Here is an 8,545-nt window from a genome sequence, read left to right as displayed (position 1 = left end):
GGTTTTGGAGCTCTCTGAAAATGGAAAAGCTAGGTTTCTGTTTTGGGTTTTGCGAACTATTAATATGCATGCAAGTATATGACGAATATGAATAAGATGAAAACTAGAATGGCTTTCGGGGTACACAAAGTACGACGCACAAGGTAATCCTGTTAGCTTTCTTTTCCATCTTGTTTGCTTTATTTCTCTGCCATGATCGATTATATTATTGCTTTGTGGGTTCTGCGTGTTTCGTTGGGGTGAAGAAAAGGATGAGTGAGCTAGGGTTTCATGCATGCCATGCAAATTAGATTTCCCACTGCGAGGAATTTGGTTCAATGGGAATGAATGGAATAATAGCAATAGATTGTGCATATAATCAACGTAACAGTTTCATATAACGAAAGCTAACTGTGCAACAAAAAATCGGACAGATTGAGGTTTATCGTCTATATATCTAATCCAAGAATGTTTCGATCATTTTGTATTCGACTACTGATTCAAGAAAGAAAGAAGATTTAATCGTTTGATTATATCTACTACCATGTAGTGAGGTGGCGGGTGACTCTCTCTCTCTCTCTGTTTTAGATGAAACGGACCTCGGTGAAGTAAGATGCCCATATCAACGAATAAACAGTGGCTGTACTAAATGGGCCTATGACTCAGTCTCAAACAAAAACTGCAAGGGAAATGACAAGGTCTGGAAATGCAGAAGGTTCGGCTTCGGCTTCAAGTCTTCACCTTCAATCAAGTTTACGCGCCATGAAAGTTTCAGGGTCAAGTTTGTGTAGGTGGTTTGTGTTGTACGGGACCTCTGGGGTCTGGGAATAGGTTTCGAAATTAGGTATCTTTACTTTTTAGTGTTTCAAATTTGAAGGTCAACTATACTTCACGTTGTAGCTATTTATCCATTTCTGAGTTCATCGCATCTCTATCTCTATCTCTATCTAATTGACTATCTCTCTTGTTTGCTTTCCTTGCTTTAGGTGAAGTTTCATTTTCCTACCCGTCTTGCTGTCGATCTACAAATTAAACTATATTGACGTCCTCCAACTTTTTCAAATTAATGGGGTGTTTTATTTGGTACGGCATGAAGATATATGAGGATCGGAGTACAACACATTTCGTATTGAGCTGATCATAACAAGAAAGGTTATACTTCACATCTTCATTATTAAGTTAATTACTTCTGTAGTTGAAATTAGTTTCATCAGCCCAACAAGTATGAAAAACAACCTAACTTAATCATCTCATCAAAGGGTAAAGTAGAAACGTACGTACATGCACCTTCTGCTGCCTTGGAGGTCGACCCTAGCTAGAGGCCTAGACATCCAATAATTGTCCTGATGGTGCAGGAACTAGATTGCCTAGTGTAATAAGGAAAGCTTGTTATACATAACAACGAAGAATAGTGTATAGCATCACCTCAAAGCAGGACGGAAATCGAATTCCGTTTTTAGTTGCGGAAAGGCCAAAAGATACTTTGTATACATCAAAGTCTTTGAGTACTCCGGCATTCAATCAATATTAATTCTATTGAATGAGTAATTCGCTTTTACTTAATATATATACTTGTTTTATTTTTTCGTTAACCTCTAGTCAAGAACATAATAGGACGTCCTCCGATTATTTCATAGATCCAATAAGGACACGATCAAAATAAAATGGGAAAGAAATAGGGTTAGGGTATGGGCTAGGTAGTGATCTACCTTTCTTCCATTTTTTTATACTTTAATTATTTATTTAATTAAAATTATTTAATTTAATGAAGGACAATAAAAGAAAGAATATATTTTTATTATTTCTACATACTAGTAGCATTTCTTTGATACTTACAAGGGGATCTCCGCATATTTTTCATGTGCTTAATCTTTTCTGATTATACTAGAACTTTTATAAGACCCCTTATAAGTTAGAGTTGGATTTAGTGAATTGTTTCATCAACGATCTTAGGTAAGAATTTTTGACTCTGCGCCAATGATTCCACTATTATTTACTCTTGCTCTATAAGATATGATCCTTACTTTTAGGTGCGACATTAAAGTGCAACAAATTACTAGTCACATTTCAATTTTCACAGTAAATCCAATTTGAATTTTCTGGGACCGTTGCGAAGTTTTCAAATCTGGCCGCTCAGCTAAACTTTATGGTGTTTGAACTTTGAAGGCAACTTAATTGAGCAAGCATATATAACAACTCTGGCTAGTTACGGGTTTTCCTTTGATGAGTTCATCACATCCATCTTAGTCTACTCCGGACCGACTCTCCCAAATTTGTTGACTTGCTTTCCTGTCTTACTGTTGTTTATACTGTTAATTATTTAAGTGAAATTATTGTGAATGTCAAGCTTTAAGCTTCTCTGTGTGCCTCTTTTCACGATTTTGGGGTACTGGTCTTGATTCACTGTTGAATATTAGGGGAGGGAAAGAAAGATACAGGCTAGGAATACTAAGAGTAAAGAAATATATAAAAGCTTTTGTCATTAGTCGTTTGCAACTTTGCATAGATCGATCAATACTTCTCATCTCTTTTTTTTCTGAGTAAAATACTTCTCATCTCAGATTTTGTAAAAAGAGACATTGTACTCTATTTGAATATAGATCGCGGACCAAGTTACAAAAGTTTGAGATGTGGTCTACTTTATCGAAGGAGAAAAATTCTTCTTGCGTCCCCATGTTCCCAAGTACCTAATGCGCTAAGTTGTTAGTTAATTAAGCTGCACTTTAAGATTTGGAAATGTTAAAGCAGGAATAGGAATCAGAAAAAAAAAAGACTTAATTTTCTCGGTGCTAGTTAAAATCAAAGTGTGCTTGAAATGCCATCGATTGCCATTGCTATAGCTAATAATTAAACAGATACTAAAGTAGTTCGTCCATCTCTTCAGCACAGTACGTAGAGTTACTTCGCAGTATTCTTACTGATTCAATTTTTTGTCTAACACATCTCACATACACACATGCGTGCAAGTTAAATCAATTACACGTATTTTTAACTTTTATTCAACATAGAGAAGTTTAAACATATTTAAACTAGCATTTCTAAATTTAAGAATTTTCAGCGTCATAATATAACTTAGAGGTGTCAAATGGGCCTAAAAGCCCGGATCCGGTCCGGGTCCAGCCCGTTAAAAAAAGACATGGCACGGCCCGAGCCCGTTAGCAGCCTACCTAACCCAAACCCGTTATTGTAATAGGCCTGGCCAGGCCGAGATATTTTGGCCCATAGGCCCGGCACGGCCCGGACACGATAAATTCATAGGTCGGCCCGTTAAACACATGATTTTATATTATTTATATAAATATTTAAACAATTATCATTATTAAACTTGAATATTATACTTTTTAATTAAAATCTCTTGATTATTTCATTATTTTAACTACAGTATTTCACAAATATTATCAAAGTAGTGAAGAAAACGTCATTGTTTTGACATACGTAACATTTTAGAAATAAGATTATGAAATGTGTTGGAAAAATTTTAAATACACACCCCTACTCACTTAGTACACATCGATATTATTTTACAATTCAAATTAGATTTTATAATTACGTCAAATGATAGAATGATCATGACTAAACCCTATATGCATTACTTCTACTTCTATGGAAATTTAAATGAAATTCATTTGTCATTCATAATTTCCAAGTTTAAAACGCTCAATTTGGTAATTTATATTAAGAAATTAAATTTCCCCTTCTACTAGATTTGAAATTATTTTTGATGCATACATCCCGTTTTTGTTTCATCTTTAGCAACAATTTGAGCTATGACTTCTTCATCTTGTTTATTATTTTCATGTTTTAAGATCTGAAAAGCAATAAGGATTTCTAAAGAACAAGATATGTAATCAAATATGGGCATCTATAAATGTCAATATGCATAACTATATACTAATCATATCAAATAATTTAGTCTATGTAGTTAAATAAAAAGATATTTCATGGTTTTTGTTATAAATGACATTTTAGGTATTATGGGTTGTGTATTTAGTAAAACAGTAGAATGAAAAATTTAATATGTGTTGTATTGAGTAAGGGGTGTGTATCAAAAAATTATTGGAGTGTATTTAAAACTTCTAATCAAATATTATCAAAATAGTGAAGAAAACGTCATTGTTTTGACATACGTAACGTTTTAAAAATAAGATTATGAAATATGTTGTAGTATTTTATTTATTTTACTATTTTAAATAGTTATATAAAATAAATATTCTAAGTATATAATATTTTTTATTTTAATTGTGTCATATAATGCTAATGGGTCGGGTCGGGCCAGCCCGTTTCTTGGCCCGGGTGGACATGAACTTAAACAGTGGGCCGGGCCAAACTTAATATTTAAGCAAATGGGCCGGCCCGAATATGGTTTTGACCCGCTTATAATGGGTTATGCCGGCCCGGCCCGTTTGCCATCTCTAATGTAACTCTCTACGTACAATGTAAGTATATAGTAAAAAAAGTGATGTTTGCCTAGAAATTTCACCGCAGCTAGCTAGTGGCAACTCATATTATGAAATGTCTTGGTGCGATATAAAGATCCAGATTTCATTACATCATGAATGGTTTATCGAATTGGAGCCAACAATGAACGAGAATCTTATATCCTTGTTTTGTAGTTGTTTTCCCCTTTGCGATTGCGGACACTTCCGTTTTGTGCAACTATGGTATATGGCACATTTCACACATTCTTTATACATCATTTTAGGAAAAGCCATTTAGGCCTAGTGTGGAGGCAAAGAGGGGGAAGCTAGCCTAGGACAGGTGGAAAAGGCTCTATGGTTCTTTCTTTGCAGAATATCACTGAATGCGACATGTACAATGAAGCTTCCTAGATTGCTGTCAGTGTCGATGATATGAGAATAGTGATACCTTCTCCTGCGCAAATGTTATATGTTCACAATCTTATCTCAATGGTATGGATACTGTATTGAAAATAAAACAAAACAAAAAAGGCTAAGTATGGCAAAGAATTTGCGATGCTGGAGCAGATGCTTGCGTGTTTAGTTGAATATGTATTGTAAACATGATAATACAAAGAGAAAATGTTCATTTGCACAATTAATCTCGGAGTCGAATTAGATGAATATTTAGATTTTGAAAACTTTAGTATAGAGAAGATTTTTTTTTCTTTTTTTTATTATAAAATTGTGAGCAAACCAAAGGAAAAGAAAATCATAGACTACATTGAGGAATGCGCAGTGTGATAATGGATAATGAATGCATGAATCAGACATGGTTTCATATCTTTATCTATTTTATCAGCATACACAGACAATTTGATGGATCCAAAATCACTGAATATATACTTGACATACATTTTCATATAATATTAACCATGTAAGATTGCCATGACTACCACCACTAAATTAGAACGAGCCGTAGTCTTAATTAGGAGATATCGATACGATCTTGAGCTAGCTGTACGTAGAATTCAGTTCATGTCCTTTGAACGTACACATATAACTAGGGTTTTGTGAGAATGTAAAAGAAACACAACTTGACCCATGTCCATCGTATTAAACAAAATGGTCTTGTTAAACAAATCAAAGAACTGTAAGAACATAAAAAAATCATGGTTGATCCACATGCATTAGATCCTTAGCTGTTTAACTTTGCATCAACGCACAGCTAGTTAAGATGTTTGGAAACAATTAGGCTTAATATATTTGCATTTCCAAATCTTGCATTGGCTGTTTGGTTGACATACTCTTCTCTTTTGATTTCAGAAGAAGGAATTCAAATTTAGAATTCATATATATCATTAGAGTAATCGAGTCTCAAATTGGTTAGGAAATTGGAGAAGTATTCACTTAAACCCCTTTAGATTCTCTAGGATTTGTACTTCCTTTCAACAGAAAATATATGAATGATTTCTCTTCCGAAAAATGCATAACTTGATTATCACTCTCAAATACTTGAGTATATTTCAGTCTGTTTTCTGTGATTAGATTATTGGTAGAAGTGTAGAACAACCCACTACCACACTACCAAGCTTGTCAGCAATTTAGAAATGAGCAAGACATTAAATGGGGATTCACCCCAAGGAAAATTTGACTAAAACTAGAAGTCTAGAAGGGTGATTCCAATGAATCAGATGTATATCATGATATAATAAATTCAATATCTTGCAATGGTCGTCAGAAATTGAACCCTCCCAAGCAAACCAAGAGAAGAAAATGAGCTAATTTCTAACCATATGTGGACCAAATAATGGCAGCCCAAATGGGCAGTCTAATATACTAAATGGAAAGGACAGACTTCAAGACATCTACTACCCAACAAATTAATTAACAATCATCATAACCCAGTTTGCCACAGTATTCCCAAATCCCCACCATTAATGAAAATCAGAGACTGAAATGGCATGTATGTTAGGGACAACTAACCCAAAGCTAGGTCAGTGCTGATGTAGTCCCCCTCCTAATTTCAATTTGATTCAAACCTACATTATATATAGTAATTTGGTCAAAGATGGTAACAATTATTTAACCTCCCTTCTTGAATATGTTAGTCCAACGGTACCTTTTTTTCTTGTTGGACACTCCTTTTGTGAAATTGCATGTGGGAGTGGTTAGAGAAAGATTAAACGGGGGAAAGCTTGTGATTCTTAAGGGTAGTAGTCACCCTTTGTGGGAGCATTCTAGAATGCACCGGATCTCTGAGAGCCCAAAAGTGTTTTTACTGATGTGTCGACACGCGAGTGGCCTCTGCAGTTGGGTCCCACAGATGTTAAACCTTCAGACGTTAGAGGAATGCGCAATTTCTAATTGGTTTACTTCAGTGGCAGAAGGGGAGAAGGGGAAATGGTGATGGAGGCGGAGGAGGGGAGGGGAGAAGGGGCGGGGATAGATGGAGGGATGGGATTGGGTTTGGAGGGGAGAGGGGGGGAGGTTGGATTGGAGGAAGGGGGAGGAGGAGACGGGGATGGAGGCGCATGAGGTGGGGTTAGGGGGTTTGGCGGGGAGGACGGTGGTGAGGCCGGATTGGACGGAGGCGTTGATTAGGTTTTCAATCTCGTCGATGTCGGATTGGGAGGAGGGGTGGAGTGCGGCATACTGTTGGCCAACGGCAGAAGAAGACGCCGTTTAAAAAACACTACTCGGCTCTTGGAGGTCCGGTGCTCGACAGACGAAACCCCCTTTGTGACCCAAACTAAACATAACAGATAGAATATCACATAATAGTAGCAAAACAAAAATGTAAAGTACATCAAAGATGATAGAGTTTTTTTTATTTGTAACCAAGATAAAAAAAAGGATGTTAGAATTTTTGATAGCAGTAAATCAACCTCTAAGTCTTTGTAATAGAATTTTTTATGAAATCGATCTTGGATTTTTCTTTTTTAGTGGACAAACAACTCAAATGCTAGTTCTGAATTCATAAGTCAAACTTACAACTTTATACTTACAAATAGAAGACTAAACAAATGATATCAGCAAAATCAATCTTAGTTTCATGTTAAGTTGGTTTACCGCATACAATGATATATATATATATGATTTGAAAACGAAAAAAGGAACAGAGAAAGTTCTTCTTCTTGGTTTTTCAAGATTTAAAAAATGGATGCAACAGAGATTGTGGATCCAGCAAGCAATTAAAGCTACCATTCCAAACACTCTGTAAAAGATTTGAGGGGGAGGACAAGAACCCCCACCCACCATTCCACATGATGTGTTTTTTTTTTGTTATATAGAAACGTAAACCAATCTCTAACATTATCCCATTGGATGAGGAAGACTCTCACATGGCTACTTAGCATTTGACATTAGTTTAGTGAAATGAAATGTTGGGCTTATCGGCATTGTGTAAATTATGTTTGCCCTAGCCGATTTCAAATGTTGGACTCACCTATTTGTCACATATTGTAGGAGAAAGTGTTTGAACTCTCTTATATACTTAAATAGTTGCATAGCTAAAATGGGGTAATAATCACTTTTTAGGCTACATCATGTGGGGTTGTGTTGGCATAGTGGAGGAGAATAGTGGTATCAGTAATGGAGCCTTGAGAGTGAGAGATCTATCCCATCTTCTCACGTTACTACTTATCTTTTGACATTTTCTGTCATATGGTCATGGCATGAATTGGTCGGGACACTTCCTTGTACGGATATGACCTAGCAAACACAAATGCACCCATATATAATGAAATTAATGCATGAATGAAAATTCTCGAATTATAAATGATCAATCGTGATTATATACTTGTTTAGATATATCATTATTATCGTTCTAAATTAGTAATCGAATCTATCATATATTTGAATATATTGTGCAAGAGTAGTATGAAGTTTTGAACTCGCCTTTGACAAAGTGGGGTTTGAAAAAGAAGGAAGCTTTCTAGGTTGAATGATGAAACTTCAAATTCACCCTATTTATGGCCGGTGATCGTTCACTGAATAAAAATGAATTGGAGGTACGAAAGACAGGGCGGTGGGGGCAAAGCTTCGCATTCCATTCCTTGTTAGGCTCCAAAAAATGAAGATGGGGTTTTCTCCTTTTTGGTTGGAGAAGATAAGATATCAGGTACCAATTGGCATTGGCATCATGACTTTTCAACTCTGGGTTTCTG

This window comes from Argentina anserina, chromosome 2, assembly GCF_933775445.1.
Source record: "Argentina anserina chromosome 2, drPotAnse1.1, whole genome shotgun sequence".
NCBI classification, from domain to species: domain Eukaryota; kingdom Viridiplantae; phylum Streptophyta; class Magnoliopsida; order Rosales; family Rosaceae; genus Argentina; species Argentina anserina.
The sequence above is the reverse complement of the archived record's forward strand: the minus strand, read 5'-3'. Positions refer to the sequence as shown.